At 36.7% G+C, this 26,946-nt stretch overlaps 1 long non-coding RNA gene across 2 annotated transcripts in view; it reads right to left on the bottom strand.

The window, feature by feature from the left end:
- The window catches only part of LOC117001314, a 71,649-nt gene that overhangs the window by 34,474 nt on the left and 10,229 nt on the right, over nucleotides 1–26,946 (bottom strand). For both annotated transcript variants that reach the window (XR_004419028.1, XR_004419026.1), the window contains exon 2: nucleotides 8,557–8,675. This is a non-coding gene — a long non-coding RNA (uncharacterized LOC117001314). The remainder of the gene's footprint in view (nucleotides 1–8,556; nucleotides 8,676–26,946) is intronic.

The raw sequence follows: 26,946 nt of genomic DNA, 5'->3' as shown, positions 1-26,946 counted from the left end.
ATGTCTTATATTTTATGGGTCAAAAGATTTTCTACAAAATAAATAAAGGCATACTGGTACATACTGACAAAAGGAGTAAAAAGTTGGAGAAAATCTACTTTTAACAAGAGGTTCATTGGCCTCCCTATGGCAAAAAAAAATATTCCCCTGGTCAGTCGCAGAACACTATCTTCCTTATCTCAGCATTTACTAATACTTTGTTGAAAGTATCTATTGAGATGCATATTGATACAAAAAGAGGAGATACAGAAGGGAAATAACAGATTAAGATTACACTGTAAGAATTATTTTTTATTAACCATTGTTACATAGACTTCTGAGGGTTTTCTGAAAACTGTTTCATAAAGATTATCTGTGTGTTTCTAAATTGCAGTAATAGCACAGTAATTTCTCAATTAATCAGGAGTGGAAAGGGTAATGACAGCCTCCCTTTAAATACTCTTGAGATTTGGCTAAATTTGACCTAGATCTGTATAAGTGGGGTTTTTTGGTTGGTTTTTTGCTTTTTTTTTTAATTTTTTTTTTTTTTTAATTTTGAAATCAGTTAAAGACTCCTCAGCTGCATAAACACATACAGTTTATATCTACTAGATGAGGAACAAAACATGGGAACTAATCATTCCTCACAGATTAAGTTTGTATGTTTAACTGGATTGTCTGGCACTTTCAAGTCAAAATTTCTCTTAATAATATACTAAAATCCTGCTTAATATTCTAGATGTGTAGCTTGTCAAAATTTAATGAATACAGTTAATGTAAATTGAAAATATGCTTCCAGATGAACCAAATCATACCTTGTTGCCAGTATATTTATATATCTTGAAGGGAGCTATTACATGTATTTACTGATACCAAAAGCATTGTTTCAGTCTCTATGAGATGATGAGTTTTTATATTGGTGTTAATTGTGCTTTTACAGTAGTTACAGTTTCCCCAACATGATTAAAGTAAAATCAACACTGACAATTTTGAGGCACAGCAAGACCTTTGTGAGGCAGCAATCATGCTAACTAGTGATGAAAATTGTGTTAAAATATCTGAGACACAAAAAAAATAAAGATATGAGAAGATACCAACACAGTATGTTCTTCTCTTCAAAGTGTGCCTCTTGTATTACATATTGCATATTGATAAGTGATACTTGCTTAATAACCAAGTCATTTGGGCATGGTCAAAAATCAGATACAGTAATTCAGTAATTTCACAATTATAAGCCACACCATTTTGACTAAAATTTTGCTCCCAACCCAGAAATGCGGCTTACACTCATGAGTGGTGAATATATGAAAAAAGTTTGGAAATTTCCAAACTCGGAAGTGCAGCCGAGGTGCCGAGCTGAGCACCTGCCAGTAAAAGTCAGGATTGTGCGATTGTTACAAATTGGTTACTCTGTTACACAGCAGGTGGAGGCGGGTTCCCTGCCAGCAGTGCAGGGGGAGAGGAGGAGCGGGGTTCCCTCCTGCCGGCCCTGTGGCCTGGGGGGAAGGTGGGGGGCTCCCTCCTGCCAACCCCGCGGCTCGGCGGAGCGAGGCAGAGTTCTGTGCTGTAGGCCCCGCAGCCAGGGCCCCGTACCTCCCTCCTCCTCCCGCCGTGGGTGAAGGTGGGCTCCATGCCTCCCCCTCCCGCTGCCACCGTGAGTGAAGACAGACTCCGTGCTTCCCTCCCGCTGCTGTCGCAGGTGTGAGTGGGCTCCGCGCCTCCCTCCCCCTCCCGCTGTGGGTGCGAGTGGGCTCCGTGCCTCCCTCCCCCTCCTGCTGTGGGTGCAAGTGGGCTCTGTGCCTCCCTCCCCCTCCCGCCATGGATGAAGGCGGGCTCCGTGCCTCCCTCCCCGTCCCGCCATGGGTGCGAGTGGGCTCCGTGCCTTCCTCCCCCTGCTGCTGCGGGTGCAATCAGGCCCCATACCTCTCTCCCGCTGGCACCATGGGGCAGCGCCAGGCCAGGGCGAGCGATCCCGCGATCGTTACTAATTCTTTACTTTGCTGCATGCGGATCCTTGCTGCGAACGAAAATGCGGCTTATATTCCGGTGCGGCTTATACATGGACAAAGACCTAAACATTGCTGACACCCGGACATGCGGCTTATAATCAGGTGCGGCTTGTAATCATGAAATTACTGTAATTGAAAAAATTGTTTCCTTTAAGGATAAGTTGAAGGTATCTCTTTTGGTGTTTTAGATCAAATTAATATTTACAAAATCAAGCTAATTATTTTTTTTATTGTTACAGTTCAGGTTCAGTCTAGAATAGAGCTCAAAATTCACAACAGGTTCATTGCACATGGGATCTACTAAATCAGAATGTTTAGAAGTGTGCACAGTAATCAATTAAATTGAGTTCAGCAATTGGATAGAAGCAGAAATTCAGAAATTCCTAAGTGTTAAATTTATGTATGGGGGAAAATATTGATTATCCATTATCTATACCATGTGTATCCAAGAGCAGAAGAGTCTGGATTGGATTCAGCAATGGTACTGTCTCTCCTGTTCAATTCTTCCTTTTAGAAGAAACTTCCTACCATTATACCAAACACAGTTTATGTTCTTTAAGTGTAAAGCTCAATAAATTCACTTTGTCAAAATTATTGTACCTTTACAAGGCAGTAACTAGGGGTAGAATTTGGCAAAACTTCCCACATTGTCATGATTGTGTTCCAGTTAATTCTGATAACAGATTACCTTTTTGAAGAAATGTAGAGAGGTTTCAAATCTCATGTAAAATCATAATATCCATAAAATGATAGATCTGTTATTAAATGGAAGCATTTTCTTGATAGTTTACCAGGAAACAACTGAAGATTCAGTTACTCTAATAACTGTGAAATCTGTTGCACTCATTAGAGATGATCTCCAAGCTGTAACACAGCTACAACTTCAAGGATTTGCAGAGTAGAAGGCACAGAATACATTCCTAATTTGTGTATGTTTAGATAATAGAGGATTCTGCATTTTTGTTGAATTCTATTGGCGCTTAGGTTAGTAATTAAAATGAAGATTGCAGTGATCAGACTATTACCTAAAAATTATGAATACAGTGTATGTTCAATGAGAAAAATACTTCGCTTTTATGAAGCTCAAGTGAAAAAAAAAAAAGATTTTCAATGTATGAAAAAGACAATATAAAAAGTATCCCTTTAGCTTGATTTAAGACCACAATTTCTTAGGAAACTCATCTGATTATTTAAGCTTTTGTCACTAGTTTATGTGGTTCATCTTTACCAACTGTGACTCTAAGCATATGTTCTTCTAGAAAGATTGTTCAGATTGTTAAATGCCACATATTTTCATGACCTGAGTTAATTAGAGAAATAATTATTTCTGTCATCCCATTCAGAAGTTCTTTATTTATTGGATTGCATACCTGTTCAGCTAAATGTGTTTGTTTCATTCCTCAGACACCTAAAATATCTCCAGTACATATTCTCAGTAATTTGAAAGGTAAAAAAATTGGTCAGTATCCAAATGAAAATCAAGATTTCTGAAATATCAACTTTGTATTACTTGAAAATAACAATCAATATTTAGACATCTATTTTTTGCATTTTTTTAGATGTATGCATGGAGTGCTAGTAGTATCTAGCTTTTGTCTGCACATGGTTAGAAAGCGACAAGACTTTTTTAATGTTCAGTTCTTGGTCTTCAATTTACTAGTTTTTTATGACTACAGACATTTCAAGAAATAAATATAGCAGCCTTGTCCCATCTCCATCAGTTTGAGGATTACTGCTAAAATATACAAATCAGGTCTATGTTTTTTGCTATCCTTTTGCTTAGGTTTGAAAGAAATTATTCAGCTAAGGATTCATGGTTGGATCGTTGTTGTTGTTGTTATTAATTTTATATTCCTCCCCTCACTGAGACTGCCTTGAATTTTTGTCCATATTTTAGCTCACTGCAATTAGCTTAATATGCTGTTGTATCACTAGAATTTAAACTGCTTAATATTTCATCTCTGAGTTTTTACTTGCCTAAATTGTATCATTTTATCTTTCTTTTTAGCAAATGCACTTTTAATGCTAAGTAGTAGAAGTGAAAAAATGAGCCCTATGACAAAATTTTTTATACAGTCAGTAAGCATGCACTTTTTAAATTATGCTTGGTTGCAGTTTTGTATAAATCCTAATTATTCTTTTTGGCATGTGACAATATAAATTTTGGAGTGTATAGTGATGGAAGCAGTGAAATACCTGTTAGTCTCATTACGTATACCCAAAGCAAGTGGATTTTTATGCAGTAAACTCCACAGTTGTAAACAAGTATTACACTGAAAGAAAAATTTGCTATAGAAAAATCTCTAACCAGGGTTTTGCAAAGTTCCCTACAAAATTTATTTTTAGTTGATTCTACCATTAACTTAGGCTCCTGGCGGTTACAGAGTTTTAGAGGGAGATTTTTTGGTTTGAATAATGTCAATGTTAATAATTTCCTCCTAGATACATATGAGACTAGCCTGAAATAACTTCAGATGAGTTGTACATAGATAACTCAGGTAACAGAAAACATATACTGCACTTTAACATCAGCTTCTCCTTTCATGTTTAGCTGGTGGACAGCATTCCTTTCACCAAACCAGTGAAAATCATTGCATTGACTTGTTCATGTTGCTGTTGCTCTTATGAACATGAACTTTTTGTTCATGTTTGAAACATGAAAACAATTACCTTATATACACATTTATATGAACATCTCACCTTAACAGCAGTATCTGCTAAACACTGATGACTGCTTAGATTTCAAATTCATATCATAGAGAACATGAACCATACAACTGGAAAATACATCAAGTCTAGACTATACTTTTGGTGTTCACTTTGCACAGAATCACAGAACTCTAAACAGCACCCCAGAGTTCAGCTTAACTTCCCCTTTATGGTTGTTTATGGTCAGGATTCTGAGAGCCCAAGAGTTTGCAGTTTTAAGGAAGAAAATATTATTATCTGCTTTATAATGATGATTTATTTGGCATTATAAATTAGGCTAGGTGCTGTGATCTTTTTTTGCCATTTAGATTGTCACTGTTAGCACCACAGATGTACAGGTCTAAAAGCTGACATCAAATGTTTTCAATTTCTCAGAATCTCAAGTTTTTTTCTGATTCTATTAAAGCATGAAAAGAATGTGAAAATGTATCAGTATGAGTGGTTTTGCTGTGGTAAACTAACACATCATTGAAATAATAAGACTTTGATGTGAAACAGTCCCACAGCAATAATAATCTAAAGACATAGTAACGACTAATTTAGCGATCACACAAATTTTGCAAAATGTTCAAAGCATTTTGGTTAATAAGTGTCCTCCTTCAGGAAGGAAAAAAACACAAAAAATCCCCCAACAAACAGTTTTTAAAGCATGAGCCGAGGAGGGCAAGATGATAAGAGGGAAAATAAATTGTTATGTCCTCACAAAGCTTTCCCTTTAACTCCTTTGTAAATGTGAATTAAAAAGCCTAGTTTGTACTGTGTGTACTAAACACTACACTGCCTGATGCTAAACGAAGCAGTGGAGGTCAGGAAACTTATGAGGCATAAAAGGAGCAAGATTAGAAAGAGCATAGTGAAGAGAAAATCAAAAAAGGAGTTCTGATATGATGTAGAATATTTTGGAAAGCCAAACTTCTTTCAGAGGACAAATTGATTCAATAAATTTCAAACAAGATTTAGTACCTTTGATGCAAGGCATGATAGTTTTCAGTGAATAAAATTTCACAGGAAAAAGGTTTTGAGTTGGAATGCCAATAGAGAACAAATGAAGCAGGACAGAGTATGCTTTGTCCAGAAATTCAATGGCTTAATTAGAATGAGAGAACCGATTCAACCATTTAAGAAAATAGAACAATAAATGCTCTTTTCAATCTCCTTTCGTTTGACCATTTAAAGAAGAAGCAATGGTTAAATATTACCCTAGATATTTCCGTATTGTCAGGCCTTACATGAGGGAGATTAAACCACAGTCATGCCTATTTTTGTGGGGAGAGCTGAGGAACACATGATTTTCAGTGGGTGATAAGAGATTTCGTCTACGAGTTCATCGTTGCTGTACAATACTGCTGTGGTTTAAATGTAGTAAGGATCCAGACATCTGTAACTGGATGAAGCTCCTGTATTATGACCTGGTGTTTCATTAATGTCTTCTGAGTTTCTTGCATAATGCATCCATAAAGGAATTTGAAACAGGGTGTGTACATAAATACATGCATACGCATTTCTAGTATGTATAACAAATTCTATAAAAACCTACAATATGCTTTTTTTTTTGTTTTTTCCTCCTGTTCTTTTCCAAAAGATCTATGCTTTCCTAATACAGTATTGAAATACAATAAAACAGAGAGGAAACATTGTGTAGAAAATAAGTTCTTAACACAGGGGGGGAGTGTAAAGAAGCACCCTGCTGGAGTTGTTGTTTGTGAATGGAAAGGAGCGGTGGCTTATACTTGGAGGCCATCCTGAGCATAACAAGCATGTGTAAAGTTTTTGATTCTCACAGAGCTAAGGTGGAATCAGCAGAACTGCTACAATGGACTTCCAGAAGGCAGTCTTTGGACTGTTTAGGAGTCCAGTTGAGACTCTCTTGGAAGGCGGTCCTGAAGGGAAAGGACTCCAGGAAGGCTGGACATTCCCCAAGGAGGAAATCTTAAAGGTGCAGGAACAGACCATCCCCATGTGCCAAAACACAAGCTAGTGGGAATGATTGGTGTATTTTAATGGAGACCTTTCACTGCAACACAGGGGGGAAAAAATAGTTTTCTGCATAAAAAAATGACTGGATGGCCAGGCCAAAAGAGATGTGGTGAATGAAGGAATTCCAGTTGGCAGCTGGTCATAAGTGGTGTTCATCAGGGCTTGGCATCTCTTTTGCAGTTAGCTGTATTAAACACTACCAAATAGCAATGAACCAGTGAAAATCCCAGACCTCTTCATGATGCTTTGTGACCCAATGTAGAAGAATCTCTTTTTTGTGAGGGAGAAGAGTTCTTGAGATGTCTTGTATCTTTTGTATCTATAAGGGAGGTTTTACATACTTTTTGAAAAAGACTTAGCTGCAGAAAACAATGGCAGTGCTTGAAATTGATGAATGCAGAATACCCTCTGTATTCTCCCCTGAGCTGACATTTTCATTTTCCTGTTCCTTGTAACTAGTGGGTTCGCTAGTAGTATGAACTATAGACCCAGGGTTTTCTAACTGCTCTTATTTTCCATTTTTTTTTTGCTCCTAATGTCACCACAAAAGCAATTTTCTTCAATTTTCTTTCTTCCTTCCTTCCTTCCTTTCTTTTTCTTTCTTTCTCTTTCTTTCTTTCTTTCTTTCTTTCTTTCTTTTTCTTTCTTTTTCTTTCTTTCTTTTTCTTTCTTTCTTTCTTTCTTTCTTTCTTTCTTTCTTTCTTTCTTTCTTTCTTTCTTTCTTTCTTTCTCTTTCTTTCTTTCTTTCCTTCTTTCTCTCTTTCCTTCTTTCTTTCCTTCTTTCCTTTTTTCTTTCTCTTTTCATTGTTCTGCCCCTTTCCAACCACAAAAAATGCATAGAGAGACATGCAACTATCTTCCTAGTCACTTTATTTTATCATTTTGTTCTCTTTATTAATCTGAGTCTTGAAAACAGACTAGAGATGCAGTCACTACCTGTATTTTCAATCAGAGTAGACACTCTTTAGTTCATAATTTAAATAATTCTGGCTGTGATTCATATATATTATGCTGGCTTGAACCAGGTTAAAAATGAATTAACACTGTTCTGTTCTAACCTGTTGAACTCAGTTGGTTTGAAGCCACAACTTTTCTCTCACCTGCAGAGAAGTCTAATGCAGACAAGGTTTAATTTTATGACTTAGGTATGGGTCAGGCACATAATTTGAGTTTCCAACTGTTTAAGATTTGAGAAGTGGGAAAAATAGTAGAGACAGATAGGAGGAGCTAGGAACAAAATTTTGAAATTGCAGTGTTAGAATGCAGTGTTTATCATGTCAGTAGGGCACCTATGTCAACATTTATTAACAAGAAGAAATGTAGTAAGAAATCACAATGAACAACTAGATTTGAGAATAATCTGTAAAGATTTTCCTTTTAGAAAGTAGATGATCTAAACTATCTTTAAGCAACTGGAAAAAATAATAATTTGGCTTATTAGAAGCAGAATTGGTGAGGAATTGTGAGTTTGCTTTTTCCCTATATTTAATTAGAGTTAGTTTTAAGTCCATAGTTCACCAGCAAAAAAAAAAAAAAAAAACAAACCAAACAAACAAAAAAAACCCCACTACATTGAATTTGTCAGGCTTGCTAGCATTATAAGTATCATTGAAATAATTGCACCAATTCCAGTAGAGATTTCACATTAAAATTAACCAGTAGTGATTTGTATTGAAAATGAATCATATTGTGGCTACTGTAATCTGGTCTCCTACAGCTATTGAGACAGATGGTTCATTTTTTAAAGTTATAAATATAAATGAGAATATTAATACCATTACGAATAAGCATTATTGATATCTAGTGTATTTATGATTTTTTTCTGGAATATGTATTTTAAGTCTATTTTTGGGTATAGGAAATAATGCGTTTTGATGGTTACCTTATAGCTTAAAGGCCTTCCTTCTAGAACTACAACAGGTCCTTGACATCCATCTTCTGATTCAAACTCTTCTCTTGCAAAATATTACTATGCAGAGGTGTTTGTACTTCTTGTGGAGACTGAAAAGGAAACAAAAAGTAAGGAAAACAAAAATTCATACAATAGATTATGACGTTTGAAAAAAATTAAGTAACATTGAAAGACTGTAGCGAAAATCACTTTTATACTCAGGCAAAATATTGCTTTTCCAAGTAAATAAAGTGATATTGAACTGGATCCTTATATACTATAAATAAAAGAGATGTTTGTTCATGTTTATTGCTGAGAGTTTTGAGGACTCATAGCATAGTCCAGATTCTTTCCTCTTGGCTGATGAGAGCTGTTTTCTACATGTTTATGCAATTCGCTGCTATGCCAAGCACAGGTATTTGTACTGACCATATCTGAAGAGTTAATTTTCTTTGCAGCAGCCTGTGTTCTGCTGTGTTTTAGGCAGGTGAACAAAAGAATTTGGATAACACACCAGTATCTTGGCTATTGCTGAATAGAGCTTACACAGCATTAATGCCTTCTCTGTTTCTTCCTCTGTCTCTTCAGTTAGTAGGATGTTGGTGGGCAAGATACTTGGAGAGATAGAACTGGGACAGGTGATCTGAACTGACTAAAGAGGTACTCCATACTACACAACATCATTTTCAACAACAAAAATAAGGGGAAGGTCTTTGAAAGTAACCATTTCTTGGAGACTTGTTGGGCATCTGTTTGTTGGTAATGATTTTTGCATCACTTGTGTTTTTCACAGTTAAGCCAAAGGTTTTACCATGTCAGTTGAAGCTGGAGTCAAGACAACTCTCAAAAACAAATTCAAGTTACCTCTGCAAGGATCACATAACCTATATACTAAATATATTCACTTCCCTCTTTCAATAATCAAACACTAGCTGATACAAGGACTTAAAACATTAATGAAGGACAAATTCAGCCCATATTGACTCATTAACCAAGAAAAATAATTAGTTTAGGTCCTTCAAATTGGGGTCAAAGGTATAAAGTAACTTCACATCATAAAAAAACAATTATACACTTCAAGCAAAGGTAGGATTTATAATTGAATTGTCTGTCCTGGTTAATTAGATAATTAGCGTGTACCAGTATTGCTGCATACTATGGTAATATATGTAAATAACGCAGAAGGACATTTTGAAGTTTAACAATACTAGTTCAAATGTATATGTTGTTCAGATAATATATAGAACACTGGAACTGGGGTGAAGATGAAGGTTTATGACTTTGGATGTTGGATAATGAGACAGCCTTCATAAGGTTGTATTTCTGGCTTAACAAATTCTCAATGGCATTGAACTTCATTAAAAGAGCTCTCGGGATGCATCTACCACGGACAGCACTTAGATGTAGGAGAGAAAATTCTGGTCAAATGCTCTTATATGCCAAAATCCACTGAAGTCTTGGGCATGAGGGAACAGTTACAGACTTTTAGAAAACACTAAACAAGTGGGAAACTTTCTCATAATTTCACTTGAACCAAAATGAAAATTTTGATTAAAAAATTATGCTTAAAAAAGAAAACCAGAAATTCTATCTATATATAAAAAAACCTTATCTGTGTTGTAGCTTTATGCAATTTGTTTTATCTTGATGAACTGGACATCATACTGTATTGCAGTGTTCATAGTTTCAAATAAAACTATTACTACCCTTCCCCTCCCTCTCTTTCTTTATTAAGGGGTTATTCAGATACTGTACAAAATGGAAGTGTTTACAAAGAGATTATGAAACAACTTGACTGACTGCAAGAGGTTGCCCACACATGCTATATTCATCCAAGAACTTTAAAGGAAATCTAGATTAAATGCTAGTTGTGCTATGAAATTTCATAGTAAAAAAAACCCGAACAGCGAAGCTACAACAAACACAGCATTGGTTCTAAGGACTGAAATATGACAAATATCATACCTGCTTTAAAGAAAGCATTATGTAGATTTGCAGAACAATATTACTTAGTATACCTCAGAAGTATACATGGTAAATTAATCAAAAGCTTCAATAAAGAATGCTGATAGTAGACATTTAGTATCAGGATAAATGGCACAAGGTTTAACAGCATGTTTATTAAAAAGAGTAATACCTTACACATTTTTGGGTTTCTTTGACAACATCAATAAACATGGATAAATTGAATCTTGTTGGCAGGGTATCTGCAAGGTCTGTCTACCAAAACTTATTCAGGAAATTTTTCAGGAATATATGATGCAATACAATTTGATATTATTATATGGAGACAAAAATATAATTATTTGAGTAGATCAATAATTGGCTAGAAGCTTCGGCTCAGATGTGAGGTGTGAAAATATATTTTTCAAAATGAAAGAAGGTCTTTTCAAGAGATTTCAAAGTAATCTTAAAATTGGTGTGAATAATGAGGTGATAAAACTTGTTGGTAGTTCAATACAGTAAGAAGCAAATCCCACTGTGAAAGATTACAAGAGTTACTGCGTAATCATGTGATGTCTAAATTCCAGACCAGATTTACTGTGAAATGATACAGTTGGGAAAACTTCACATAAAGCAAATGGGTGCTGACCTAACCTTTGTCATCAGGAGTGAAATTTTTATGTTATAACATACTGTTCCACAAAAATGCCACCTCCATGCTCAGTAGTGGGTAAAGTACAAATGAAGTGCAAAGTGCTAATCATGAAAGGAAGAAGACCTGGGAGCCTTGGTGGATGTCAAGTTGACCAGAACTGTGCCCTTGTACCCAGGAGGACTAATAGTATCCTGGGGTGCATCAGAAAGAGTGTGACCAGCCAGTCAAGGGAAGTGATTCTGCCCCTCTACTCAGCCCTTGTGATACCACATCTGGAGTATTGTGTTCAATTCCAGTCCCCACAGTTCAAGAAAGAGAAGGAACTACTATAGAACATAGATGATATGGGGTCTGGAGCGTCTCTCTTATGAGAAGAGGCTGAGGGAGCTGGGTATATTTAATCTAGAGAAGAGCAGACTGATAGGGCACTTTGTCAACATATATATCTCAAAGATGCTTTTTAAGAGGAGGGTGCCAGACTCTTTCAGTGGTGCCCAGAGACAGAACAAGGAGAAATGGCCATGAACAAGAAGTTTTACTTCAACATCAGGAAGAACTTCTTTTATTGCAAGTGGTAGAGCACTGGAGCTGTCTGCTCAGGAGAACTCTGGAGAGATTCAAATGCCAAGTTCCTGCTCCAGGAACCTCTTGACCCTACCTTGGTAGAGGAGTTGAACTAACTGCTCTCCAAAGGTCCCTTTTAACCTTAACTATTCCATGATTCTGTGATTATATATCTTTCTTTCCACTTTATATTGATAAGTAAATTAAAGTAGAAATAAGTGTAAATGCAATGGAAAAATACCTCATAGTTTCCAAAAGAGTACTGTAGAAATAAAAATTAGTGAAAGCCTGTGATGTTATTTTTTTCACTTATCATATAAGTGAAAGCAAATAAATTCAAAAACAGCTTAAAAATAGCAAACACAGCTGTTACCACCATCTTGTGGGGTAAAAGTGAAAGCTGAAACAGTGGCGTTTGTGTTAGTAAAGCTATATTCTGTATGCTGGCAGAGGACAAACTGACTGGGCTATTTATTCTTTAAATTCTTCCATTTTATGATTAATGGTCATTGATCTGACTGCATACACACTGTTTTTTTCATGTCAATGTTATAAACTACAACAACTGGATTACTGTCAACTGCTGAAATCCTGTTCAGTGGATCACCTTTCCTTGCATTTTTCTAGCTTGTATATTGCTTTTTTTCTATTAGGGACAATGTGTTTAAGATAATGTTTCTTCAGAAATTGCAATAGATCTTATTTCTGTCCCTGTGTCAGAGTATAATCACCATAAAGTACATGAACCTACACAAACATATGCTCCACATGGGACCTATTTTTCTGATGCACTTTATTTTAGAAGTGTTCATATTATGTACTATGCTATAAGGATGGCTGGAAGGCCTGAAATAACAAAATTCTGTCAAAATCCTGGCTGCAGAAGTCACTGCATTTAGGTTCCCCATTCAAAGGACACATACATACAATACAAGATATATGGTCGTAAGGGGACAATATAAGAAACCTACTTTGGTCTTTGGAGGTACCACAAGAGGATTTGCAATGGCATTCATAGCCCTCAGTTGATATTATATATCAGCTTATTGGTATCAATTAGCCACTAACACGGACAGTTCTTGAAAGAAGTAATTCCAATTACACTAATACTGAGAAAAACGAACATTTCTTTTATCTTTAACAATGGTCTTCCTATGCAGTGTTTTGGGACTAAGAAATAGAGACAGCTGCCATCAATTCACATCAATGGTTTCCTATTTTAGGCAATAGATTGTAGGTACATTCTTTCATTTAGAAGACCTTTTCTGTATATCACATTTCCACTTATATTAATATCTTCAAGTATCGTACTGGTATTACTGAAGAGGTGGCCCTGAGTTTATATGAGAATGATGCTTGTCAAGTCATCAATAACAGTCACAGAGGATGAACTTAAAATAAGCATCTCTTGAGAACCTGTGAGGTTCTCCTATAGAAACACAACAGTCATGGAACACAATGAAGAATGACTCCTCCTAAAAATAGTGACTGTTAAGAGGAAGAGGTTTTTTTAATTGTAGAAATTTTAAAAAATCATTTTCTAGAGAAGATGGACATTACAGATGTCAAAACAATTCTGCACTATATGTGGACTTCTAGTCAGGATTGCCAGTATGCAACACTATTCATCACCAGTACTATTGGCAGTTTTACCACATCCTAATCCTTTTCTAGCATCTGGAAAAAAAAAAAAAACCAAAAAAAACCCCACCAAAAATAAAACAAAAAACCTGTGTGTACACCTTTTAGGAAGTTATGTGTTTCCTTTTATTGTGTAAATGCACCTGTTGTTTAGTAAACATACTTCCAAGTAATCTGCAAATGTGTTCCAAATAAATCTTATGATGATCCAAGCATCTGAAAATACCTGTATCCAAGATCAGCCAGAAATATCTATACTTGGATTTGTATAAGCATTTAGACACGCATCTACTTATGCTAATTTTTTCAAGGTAGTCAATACAAGTACTTTTTCACTTGTTCCTTGTTAGTAACACTACCTTGCTACTACCTTTATATCACTAGAGATTTATATTCAGTAGAGTAATTGAGGCAGTTGGCTAGCCTCCCTAAATGAAGTCATGTACTTATTACAGCAATATTCCGTTTCCTGGCTTGTATGTTCTTGGCACACATTCTTTCTGTCGTAAGAAATTATTTAAGCCTTCCATGGAGGCACAAAACTCTCTTTGAAAAAACAAAGATCCTCTTATATTACGTGAGGAAGTTTTCCCTGTTATTCCTTTAATCTCCATGATTAATTTGGGAAAAGTAACACCAGACTCATTTTATTGTATTCTAGTTTACACAACCAGTTCCTCCTCTGTATCCAGGTAGAAAGAGTCTTCTTCCTTTTACTCAGTAGCTTGCTTTATTGTTTCACTCTTCCATTTACAAAGAGAAATCTTTATGAAAATTGACTGCTATAATGAATTTTATTGGCCTCTTGTTTGCTGAAAATTTTCTTGAAGTGACAAAGGTTTTCTTTATATTAAAAAATTCACTCATTTCTGGTGTTAAGGCCTTGGTGAATTGTTTCTTTGAGGAGTCCAAAACAGTATCAAAATAGGCTTTTAATTATATTTTGATGCTATATTTAATGGAAGCAATAATGTGTCAAAAAGCCTATATATTTACTTAAATAATGCTACCTTTTTGACCTTTTAGAAATAAGCAAACTATAAAGAAAGTTATTATCAGTGCCTGAAATAAGAGAGATGTTAAAGCAGTTAAAACCATTAAAGACAAAATGGTTAAAAAGAAGTGAAAAGAAACTGTTAGGTGAAGGGAATAATGTTATTTTAATTGAAAGTGACAAAGAAGGAAAGAGATCCTGAAAAGCATCAAAATTAAAAGAGGCTATCTTAAAACATTAACCCTGTTCTAGGATGTGTCACGTACTGGTGCAAATCAGAGCTAAGATGTGATTATTATTGACCAGCAATAATAATTCAGAGAGACCAAACACCTAAGTCTCTAGAAGCAAAACTCTCTACTGTCTCCTTTCCCATCCAGTAATCTCAAAGTGGCATAGGGGGAAGGATAAGGTAGTATTAGTGTGAGAGAAAGAGGATTCTATGTTAAGTGCGTACAGGTAAATCCTATTGACCTATCTGTCCTTTGTGCTATTGGGTAAGGCAGCCATACATTCTCTGAGGATTCCTTTATGACAGCTATTGCAAGATAAAGCCTTTTTCCCACTGCAGTAGCACTAAAGGGAATTACAAAATTCAAGAAAAAGGTCTGTTGGTTTCAGTAATGATAGACAGTTTTGTCATGTTCATAGACTGGGATTTCAAATACACTGAAATTCAGTCCTCATGGTAGGTAGAAATAACAATTTTTACAGGTTGTATAAGACCCTCCTACTTGTTAATGAAGTTCTCCTTTCTTATTCAGTGCTCAGTTTTGTTCTACAGCTTCAGAAGAACAAATATAAGTGTTTTTTGTGTCCATTACCATTAAATGTCATATTTCGCAGGGTAGTAGGGGATTGGTTTAATATAAACAATCTTTGACTGACTTATTTTAAATTTTTTCTATGTATTCCATCTATTAAAAAAAAAACTGATAGTGGTTTCCTTCTATTTTTGTTTAGAGTGTAAATGAAGAGTAGAAAATTGACAACTACTTGGTTTTTATAAATTTGTCTACTATATTTAGTGTGACAATAGCTATATAAAAGCAGAGAAATCAGTGGATTTTAGATTTGTTCTTAGATGAATTACATTAAATGGGCAATAATGGGACAGCTACTATGTCTGATCTTTATTTGGTGACTGATAGTATTAAATACCCACAATCTGAATTTATGGAAAATGGGCATTGACGTTGAAAATTCCTGAGTGTCTCTCATCAATGGTCAATGAAACTCATTCCATTTAACTTCATGAGAAAAATGGATGTTCTCAAGTCAAGCATTTTATGTGCTTCAAGAACTTGACAGTAAATGACAGCTCATAAACTGTTCTTTTACATTTTTGTGTTCTGAAGTGTCTTAAATAAAACTGGAATGAGATATCTCTACATCAAAGATGAAATAACCTTTATTCCAAAAAAACAAGTCCAAAAGCCTAAACTTCCATAAAGTTTATGCTTTTTTCATAAAGTTTTCATATAAAATGAAACTCTACCAAAAAAGTCTAATATAGATTTCAGAGACATTGAGTGGAAAGACTAAATCCTCAAATGAAAAATGAAAGAAAGATTATATGGTGGATGGCATTTTAAATGCATGAATGACAAAATATGTTAGAAAAAAACCAGAATTGGTAAGTATGTTAGAGAAGTAATACACTGTTCTAACAACAGAAGTCCAGGAGTTCAGTTCTACAATCGAATCTGATCTGACTGAAATAATTTTCTCTTTCTGTATAGCTAATTCTTCTAATGGTATAGCTTCAGGTTTTCAAGAAATTTTCTGCCCAAATCAGTTGGTACCACCATCATAATTGGTCTTAACAAATAGTATTATTATTGTGACAACTTATCACTTGAATAAAAATTAGTGCAACATTTTTATTGGTCTGGTATTACCAAGATGGGAAAAATAAATTTATACTCATTAACTCACATCCCATCAATTCTTCAGGTGCATTTTCCCTACCCTCCCTTTCTTCTCATGCAGGCCAAACAACTTCAGTTTTCATTGTTTGAATTCATAACAATTTCAACAAAACAAGTTGGGAGGTAGCTTTTGATGAAATGTGTACAGCCAAATGTATAACAATAATTTCCAACTCATAACTAGATGCAAAAACATTTTAAAAAGTTGGAAGGTGACACAAATTATAACTCTAGATTAATTAAACTGAATTTATGAGTGAAGATACAATGCATGCTTTATTGGAAAAAGGAATCAATTGTTCTGTTGTAAGCATGTCTATTAGTTAATAAATGCAAATACTGTGTTGCAGGAGGAGCCATTTTGCACTTGAACAAAGATTCAATTAACTGACCATAGTGCCTGAAGATATACATATATTTCCCAAGTTAGGAAACATTTCAAATTGCCTTTCTCACATCATGCATTCATGTTTGAATCCACGTGTGGAGCCAACTAAATCTAGATTCAAAAGTTATCAGCTGCATCCAGAATATTACAATTGTAGTTCTCAAACTTTGCACGCAAATACCGGTTTCCTTTCCTCCATGATATTTTTAACACTGCATGTATGAAAATGGCATATTTTAAGGAGAGAATCCTCACAGTTTATGATTCATATGACTTCTATAAACTAATTTCTTAGGCAATAAGTTCATTATTAGGAAATAAGGCATTTTAACAGTGATTATAGGCTTTTTAGATCTATAATGGAAAATTATTGCCCATATTTTATTGTCTCTGAATGACTTTACAGTAATTTCACGATTATAAGATGCACTGATTATAAGCCGCACTTCTGGGTTTCAGCAACTTTTTGGTTTTTGTCCATATATAAGCCGCACCTGATTATAAGCCACATGTTACAATACAGAGTGTGATCAAAGGTATCTGTTCTATCACCATCTGTTGAGGGTGGGGACAGTGATCCTTATCTCAATGGGCAGATAATCTGCTAATGGGCCATCCATTGAAACCAGGTGGGGCATTGTTCTTTATCTTTTCACACCCCATCCTTCCTCCAGCGAGTCATTTTCTGCTAATGGCCCATTGAGTCCCACTGTGTGACTGATAAAATTACTGCATCCCATTGGAAGTTGCTCCAACCAGGGGGAAGAGCCCAACATTTCTTACCAAGATAAAAACAGAGGTTTTGGGACAATAAGGTAGCCCCTTTCTCCACTGGACTCCAGAGGAAAACCAGATTTCTCCACATCACCACTGGATCTCCTGAGGGAAACTGCACCTTCTACAGGAGCACTGCTCCAACTGAGCCACATCTGTCACTGCAAGGGGACTGCAATCACCGTTTAATGGGACTGCTACCAACACCCTGCCTGATGGGGTGTCAGGTTGTACTCTGACTTTGTCAGGGTTTGGAGTTTGTTTCTTTTTAGTACTGTATTTCTATTTTAATTTCCCTAGAAAAGAACTTACAGTAGTTTCACGAATACAAGCCGCACGGATTATAAGCCGCACCCCCGGTGCCTCGACAATGTTGCTGTCTTTGTCAATAGATAAGCCGCACCCCGAATATTAGCCGCACTTTCGTTCGTCGCGAGAATCCGTGCGCAGCTTTCACAAATTGGCCAATTAGTAACAGGATCGCGGCATAGCGGGCTTTACTGGCTCGGGGCGGGGCAGGAAGGCTCGGCCCGCTCATGGTTGCCGACGGGGCCGGGTGGCCCAGCTCAGCGCCACGGCTCGGCGGGGCTGGCCGGGTGGTGCTGCCGCCGCCGCCGCCGCCGGGCTCGCTGGTCCCCCTCTCCCGTCAGCACCGCCCCGCTGCCGCGTTCGCTCGCCCGGCTGGCAGGGCTGCCGCCGCCGGGCTCGCCGCCCGCCCCGCTGCCGCTTTCGCTCGCCCTGCGCCGCGCCTCGCGAGCGGCGGCGCTTTCGCGAGCGGCGGCGGCTCGCGGCGGCGCTTTCGCGAGCCGCGAGCAGCGGCGCTTTCCCGAGCGGCGCTTTCGCGAGCGCCGCTTTCGCTCGCCCCGCCAGCAGGGCTGCCGCCGCCGCCACCAGGCTCGCCGGCCGCCCCCTCCCGTCTGCACCGCCGCCGCGTTTCCTCGCCCTGGCCGGCACTGCAGGCCCCCGCACCGCTGGGCTCCCCCACGCTGCTGGCCCCGATTCTGCTGGGCTTCCCCCGCTGCCAGGCAGCCCCACCCGCCGGCCTTCCTGCTTCTGCCATGCTCCCCTGCACTGCTAGCCCCAGTTCTCCCGGGCTCCCCCGCCCTGCTGGCCCGGGCTCTGCCGCCCCCCTGCCCCGCCCTGCTGGCTCAGGCTCTGCCGCCCGCCCCCACACTGCTGGCCCCGCCTCTGCCAGGCTTTCCCACCTCTGCCGGGGCCGGCCGGGCTCCAGCTTGGCTTGGGGCTGCCGCGGGCTCTCACTTCCGTGTTGGCAACTTTTAGAATTTTGTTAATAGATTAACCGCCCCGGAATATTAGCCGCACTTCCGGGTTTCCACCAAAATTTTGGTCAAATTGGTGCGGCTTGTATTCGTGAAATTACTGTATTCCTAATTCCCATATTTTTGCCTGAGAGCCCCTTGATTTCAAAATTATAATGATTTGGAGAGAGGGGGTTTGCATTCTCCATTTCAAAGAGAAACTCCTGCCTTTCTCAGCAGACACCTGTCCTCCAAACTAAAACAGCAACTTTTCGTTCTTTGTCCATATATAAGCCGCACCTGATTATAAGCCGCACTTTGGGTTTGGACCAAAATTTTAGTCAAAATGGTGCGGCTTATAATCGTGAAATTACTGTACTTTTTGGTACAAAATCTCTTTAGAAATCAATCAAAGTATTTCCATTTTTCTGAATGGCACAAAAGTAGAATAAGGAATACTCAACTGCATTTAAATCTATGAAGGCAAAGATTGAAAATGTGACAACAAAAAATATTTTTTTGTGTGTGTGTGTGAGATTGTTTTGAAGAAACTGGTGATACTTTTAAATGTTTCTGAACTCGCTAGCAACATGGAAACAGCTCTAACATCAAAAACACCCCAAAACTACCAAGGTTGCTTATGCACATAAGTAACAATGAAAATCAAGGGCAAAGAAAATTATGGGGAGAGAAAAAAATCCACCGTTGGGTACTGACCCTCCATGCCAAAAGAAAGAAATTGAAAATCTTTGGGCTATTTTAACTCAGGGTGTGGGTATTGACAAAACTATTCTGATGTAAATAAGCATAACAAAAAATTAAACAGCTATCCTGTTCTCAGAAGATTGATTTAAAACCATAAATGTTTTTCCTTTTCAGAGAGTATGAACACATACCTGAAAAATAAAAAAAACCCAACCCAACAATAAATTCCACAAAACATAGTCAGTATTTATTAGTCATTATGATTGTTAACTTGTTCATTAAAAAGGATTCCACTTTTTATCTTTCGTACTCATCCTACTGTTTCAAAAGGACTTAAACTCAGATCTTCTCATATTTAAAAGAAATTAAAGGATGAGCGTATTTTTTTCTGAAGCGAGCTTGAATATGCAAACCACCTTGATAAACATGAGTGCTTTTATACATTTTATTTGGATGATTTTTTTTTTTCTTCTCAAAGAAAAGAAATTTTGAAAAGATGTCTGTATTGACTTTGTCAGAAATGTCTGATAAATCGTCTGTTTGAAGTTTCAGTGAAGCATTTTTTTAAAGGAAAATTGTGATTAAAGTGATTTCTACCAAGGTTACCATATTCCTGATGATCAAAAAGAAAGCAGATGTCACAACATGCAGAGGGGGTGAGTGGGGAAGAAAAAGGGGATGCAGAGCAACATGGCTGCTTGTGAATGAGCAATGGAAAGCTCAAGACATCTGTGGCTGGGGACCATGCCTTGGCCATGCATGAGCAGACACAGGGTGGCTATGAGCAAGAGAGGAGAATGAGCTGCTGGAGCTGTGGCATCCAGGCTCAGCTCTGCATCTACTGACTGCAAATCCTGATATTTCTATACTCATATGCTTTCCAGTTCTCTCCGTGTTTGACTGGAGGAGATGTAATACTCAAAGCATGCAGGTGGAACATGCTTGCCTAAAAATCCCCAAAGTCCTGCGCAAGAGTTCAAGCTGCAGAAAGTGTTCCCCAAGCAAATACCGGCTTACAAAGCCTCAGTATATGGAAGCCTAAATTCCAGAACATGTATAATCCAGTTTTTGACCCTCCAAAAAGAAAAATAATTTTTTATCTCAGGGTATTTTACAAAACTCCTTGCATAGCCTTCAACTATTTTCAAAAGTAGTTTTCAGTCCTTTTGTGCTCATTTGTACAGAAGAGATTGGTGTGGTGGCACAGCTAACAATGTAGGACACTGCCTTTGCTTCAAGGCATAGCTATACAGTGCTCAGCAATGTGCTGCCCCATAAAAGAAGATTGACAGTCTGATAGGTTAGAAGCTGAGAGCTGCTTACAGAGTGTGTAGCGGGAAAACTTTGATTTTTGTTTCTAAATTATTAAACAATTTATGTTTATCTTGACGTTATACCACTTCTATTTTGGCACATTCCAGGGATCTTAGGATTTATAATAGAAAGAAGCTAGAGCTTTCATTTTGATGATAAGAGTTTGAAGTTGTGATCAATGAGTAAGATTTAAAAAAAAAATATTTTGTGTAAAATGTTTAAAAGCCAGGGAGCTCTTTACATGGGTGTTTGTAGTGAAAGAGTTCAATCCTCTAAGTGAAACTTGATTTGCACTTACTAGCACTTAGATACTATAGCAAGATGTTTATTAGAGATACTTAAAGCAGATGGAGATAAATTAAACCAACAGTTTGCCTTTTCAAATATAGTATCTTTTTTTTTTTCTATGAGATCTTTACTCTTATGAATAAGCACAGGAATAAAGGCTTACAAATCTGTGCTCCTCAGAGTGCTTGAACCAAATACACTTAATGTCTGTGTGACACATCTGTAATGTAAACACCTTAGATGAAGCAAGTACAAAGAACAAAACTGATGAATGTCAGAAAGCCAGCTACAAAATGTTCTGACAGAAAAAAATAACCTGCTCCATGCTGTTAAACTTTAAATTCTGTAGCTTTCTTTAATTTTTCCTCTCTTCACAGGTGCTGAAAATACATGGTGCTTAGAGAGTGCACAGAGGAGAGATGTCTCCCAAATGTCTCTCCCCTGACTGTTACATCCCATGTGTGCTGAGCACTGCTGGCAAGGAGACTTATCCTATTGGGTGGAATTCTGCCAGCAAGAACAACCTTGTGGAAGCCTTTCCCAATGTCTTCAGCTAAACTGAATGATGCACAGGGCTGCTGCTCCTCCTGTGCCTCCAGGCAGGTGATGGCAGTTCAAGGCTGAAGAGGAAGGAGTAGGTCTGGGTCAAAGCCTCTGGCACTGATGGGATTCCTGCTGTTGACTGCCGAGTATTTGAGATCAGGACTTTTATACCACTCTAGCAAAACTTTCCCACAGCTTGCCCCTTATGTAAAAACCACCACACTAGGCCAGGGTAAAGGTCTTCTGATTCTTTCTGTGGCTTGTGATAAATGATTAGGAGTGTGGGAAGCAGTGAATACTTCTCTCCCAGCTCATGTACCTGGTTGAAGGTGGCCCTGAGACTTTCCACACCTGAGGGGAGTTCAGTTCAGTACTCCTGAGGCTGCAGCCGCAGAATCATGTTAAATACACAGACATTTCTTCAATGACTTAATAATTTTTGAACTCTTCATATTTGCTTCCTGTAACAATGAATTCCAAAGCCGATTATCATATGTACAAAACAGTCTCACAGAAGAGCTTTTTGCTGATTCTACAGCAGCTGTACTATCAACTCTGATGAAAAATTGAGAATAAACTTTGTCTATTCATTTTTTGCAAAACATTCAGCTTCCTATATGTTGTGTATATGTTACATTCTTCACAGTTTATCTAAACTAAAGATAATTAAACCAGGAAATATTTAATTTTTATCAAGTAGAAACTCCCCATATATCAGGTCTGTTCTGTTAGCTTACACCTTCTGGATCTTCTACATGATTTTGAGAGAAAGATGGCTAAAGCTATAGCCAATTCAGATCCAACAAAGATTGAAATTGCAACATTAAAAAAAAAAAAAAAAATTTTTAATTTCCAAATAATCCAAAATATCTTACTTGAGTTTTTGACTACTTCTGAATAGCAAGCTGATATTTTCATAGATCCATCCATAATGAGACAAAGACCTTTTTCCTGAATATATGATATGTTAATAGTTCTTTCAAGCTTATCACTGTATATGTATAATTGTGACTGTTAATGAGCATTATTTTGCATTTATCAGTTCTGTGTCTTGACTGTCATTTTTATCACTCAGTCATTCACTCTGATTCTTCTGAGGATCCTTGTAGTCAGTTCTAATTATGTACTCTAAATGTGCAGTTGTTACCTCCCTTTTCCACGTTATTTATTAGTATTTTGAATAGTATTGTGCAGAGCACAGGTTCCTGAAGAGCTCTGTGGAAAATCTCTACTGTAAAATGCTTGTATTTCTTTGTATGTTTGATTTTCTATTTTTGTCTCTTTCTTCCTGAAAACTTTGTGCTACAAATCTACCATCCTCTGGCACTGATGATCTATTCTTTTTAAGAACTTAAGATAACTTAAAAAAATTTATTGGAAACCTAAGCATCATTCCCATAAATCATATCCAAAAGATGTCATAAAACTTCAAGAGATTTTGATTCAAGGCTTTCTTCAGTGAAGTCACTGTTGAATCTTCTTCACAATGTCCTATATCAAGGTACATTGAGATCTATGTAGCCATTCCTACATGGCTTCTACCAACTTGTTCAGTACAGAAGTCAGTGTTTTTGGTCTATTAGACCTTTTTTCTCTCATATGCAATCTAGTCCCCTTAAATAATGATTTATTTATGGCAAGGTGCAATCTGATAGTTCTTTATTTTAGTTTTTTTAGACTTTGGGGAGTAATAGTGTTTTATTTCTGGTTGTTTCGGGATGGCTTTTTGGTTGGTTTTTGGTTTGAGTTTTTTTTTGTTACATGTCTGTTCATTTCAATGTTTTTTTTTTTTCTGAAATCATTCTATTGACACTCTGTATAGGGTATTTTATTAAAATTATGCCTTGTAAATTATGATAAGTAATGAAGATCTTCAACTCTTCTGCTGTGAATCTTAGTATGAAAAAATCATGTTGCTTTTCTGACCTAAACCTCCATGAATTGATATGAATCATCCCACAATTTCAGAATACCACACTGCAAACATAATTGTAGAATATTTGGCTTTAAACTTCTAAATTACAAATGCATTGATAATGCATCTAGAATTAGAAAAAAAAAAAGTTTTAATTAAATACATTAGCACATTTTGCATGCTATTTGCTTGTAAGATGTTTCAGGTTAGAAAATTTGCAAGGCTCCTTGGGTATCCTGGAAGTAAGGCTGAGGCATAAGATCTCTTTTGCATTCTTGTAACAGTTTGAAAGGTATCCAGGCAATGGTATACATAAACCAGGGCAGCTTTAGCACACGATTTGAAGAAGTCTCCACTCTGCCTCTTGCATAATAAATACTTGTGACACTAAATTCCTCTTGCATCTCTTTCTTTCCTTCTGTCAACACATCTGTCGATCCTCTGCTTCTTAGAAGTTAACTTATCAAAAATGTTATATTTAAATGACCTGCATACTAGTTCCCTGGAAGAAAAGTATATAAACAACCAATGGTGTCTCAAATACTTGATTTCTATATCTGCCTTGACAAGACCAAGTATTACCATGCCTTTTGAAGCAGAAATTACAAATCTGATCAAAGCACTATTACTAATGCTATTCTTGACCCACATAACAACCCTCCAACCTTTATATAAGAAAAAAAAATTAGTGAAATTCTTTCTTCTTAGAGGGAGCAACAAAGACAATCCAGATCCAGTTTGTGCTGCCTTTCCCATTACTCTCTTCTCAGTTTTGGTTTTTACTCAATTGCAACATTATTTTGTATTTCTAATGGCTCTGAACTGTCTGTGACTTTCACCTAGCAGAAACAACACTAGTCCATTGAGACTTACATTCTCTTGTGGCCCTAGTCAGTGTTTAAATAAAACTGTAGAATTTAACATTTCCTATATTCACCTGATTAACCTGGCATGAAAATAAAACTAGAAACAAAAACAGACAAACAAAAAACCTCCAAAACACCCCCCCTAAAGCAAACAAATAAAAAGGTCAAAGGAATAAACCGCCAAAGGTACCAAAAAGCATGATATGTGTGGTCACAAAACAAATGTCTGCCACAGCCCATATTTTCTAATCCTGCTTGTTGTTAATACTCAGCTTTTTTCTGGAGTGTGGGTTTTAGGGTTTTTCTTGCCTTCTTCCATTGAATTTTAAGTCAAAGAGAGGGTCACTGCAGGTGTTAATATATGAAAGAATATAATCTGTAAAATATACATCTAACATTCATAGCTGTAGTAATTTTTTTTTCTCTGAGTATTTCAAATAATAACTTTTCCTTAAGGAATCACTACTTTTTTTGTGAACAAAACTATGACATTTTTGAAGTCTTGACTTTGCATTCTGGAGATTTTAAATTAAATCCCTGTCTTGATACATATTTTGTTATAATTCTGAAATGATGTGTTATCTCCTGATATGACTCAGATTTATACATTTTCATATCTAGTTATTCTTGCTACTACTCAGAGCATTAAGAGAAGATAATTTTAATAATCAGTATTTTGCCAGCAGCACAGCCAGGTCTTTCTGTTCTCTAAGTATTTAACAATAGTATATTTTTGACAGTTGTTGCAACATCATTATTCATAGCCAGAAACATAAAAAAAATCACCACCAAAGAAAAATGTGTTGTTATGTGATTCATAAAAAGTAGTAAAATTATTCTGAAGAAAACATTATCAAAATGGTGACATTTAGTATTTCTTAGGAGGAAAAAAAGTCCTAGTGTTGCATTCTTTCCTTCCGTTTTCTCAGAAAAAAAATCTTTTCTGTCTTGAGTAAAAATTAGCAACCACTTGTCAGTTTTAAACAAAATTTTCTTACCATAGTCATCCTTTTCTCCTTTAAAAGTCGATGTTATTTTCATTCTGCTACTCTGATCCAGTTCACTGTCAGCATTTGTGTCCCAGAGGAGTTTGTAACCTGCACTTTTGCTTTGGCCTTCTTGTGCAAATTCCACTTGCTATATGCTGCACTCTCCGTAATTTAGCCTGATTTACACTGATATGGGCAAAAAACCCAAATATTTCTGTTTAAAATAAGAGGAAGAGTAAGCCTCAATGATTAAAGACTCAAAATATGCATGATATCCCTTTTTGTGACAGCAGAATAATGACACATTGCCCTTCTTTAATTTCTGGGGTTTTTTAAATCAGTTTTATCAGCAAATGATGACTACTGTATTGATGCTGTCTTGTGCATTTCTTTTTTTTTAAATTACTTAGTTCAGACACAGAGGGGAAGATGAGGACAAGCTATTATTATTAAGCTGCACACACACAATGCTGCTATTTCCTGCTATCTCCTAGTGGTTCCTGATCCACTACAGGTAGTCTGGAACATGTTAAGAGAAAAGCAATGCAAACAAGTGGAAATGAAAGAGAGGTAATGCAACTATTTTGAAGCAAAATACTTAGCATTGCCTCTGTCCTCTGCTGTTCCTCTTAGTCACATGGTTTCAGTAAAGTCTTTGAAATTAGCTGTTCTCTAAGTGACATCCGTTTAGGGATTAGTTAGTCATGTAAGGATCAGTGTTTAAGTATGGGCTTGTTCCCTCTTCAACCCATCTGTCATTTTTCTGAGATAATACATTAATTTCCATAGCAACAGCCTGTAATGTTACCAATAGGATTATTACGACTTTGCTGCATGATCAAGCAAAGGAAGCCGGACTGGTATGGAATAAACTGTTATCCAAGCCCAGGAAGCCTGAATAATAGGGAAGCTGTTTAAAAAGCCATGGTTAAGCCTCCTTTGCTATCTGTCACATTAAAATAACTGGGCAAAATAAGTTAAATGTGGTGTGAATTGTCACCATTTGTAAACGTTAGTTATGTCCACTTGATTTGGCTTATTCCATGTTTTACTAAAGTCCAAGAGATGCAGAGTCCTGGCCTAAATCCATTGCTGCTTTTTAAATAATTAAAAAATGCAATCTGGATTCCCAACATTAGCACATTGTTCAACATCCTAAATCCATTATTTTTTTACAGCATAACAGAAAAATAAGAATAAATTCATTTCAACACTATATGAGGTGAAGCTCAAGCATTAACAGTATAGTTAAACTTGCTGATATTTTAACAGAATAGAATTTCATGTTAACAGCATCTTTTAAAGATTTGACAGAGTCACTCAAATTACAAACTGATATATTTTGCAGAATCACTGTTCTTACTGTGCTTGGTATCATGGTTTTTTTGACCAATTTCTAAGAGAATATGGGCCAAACAAGTTGATAATGGTCAAAAAAAAAAAAAGAAAAACAAATAGGAAATTAATTAGAACAGTGCTGATTGTCACAATTGTTAATTAATAACACTTATATGGTCTACAAAGAATTCTATCTCCGATCATTTCAAGACTTCTGTATGTCTACATGTGATTTAGAGTGAAAAAAATCATCTTATTAGACTGATAAAGGTA

The sequence above is a fragment of the Catharus ustulatus genome, chromosome 1 (genome assembly GCF_009819885.2).
Source record: "Catharus ustulatus isolate bCatUst1 chromosome 1, bCatUst1.pri.v2, whole genome shotgun sequence".
Lineage (NCBI taxonomy): Eukaryota > Metazoa > Chordata > Aves > Passeriformes > Turdidae > Catharus > Catharus ustulatus.
The sequence above is the reverse complement of the archived record's forward strand: the minus strand, read 5'-3'. Positions and strand labels throughout refer to the sequence as shown.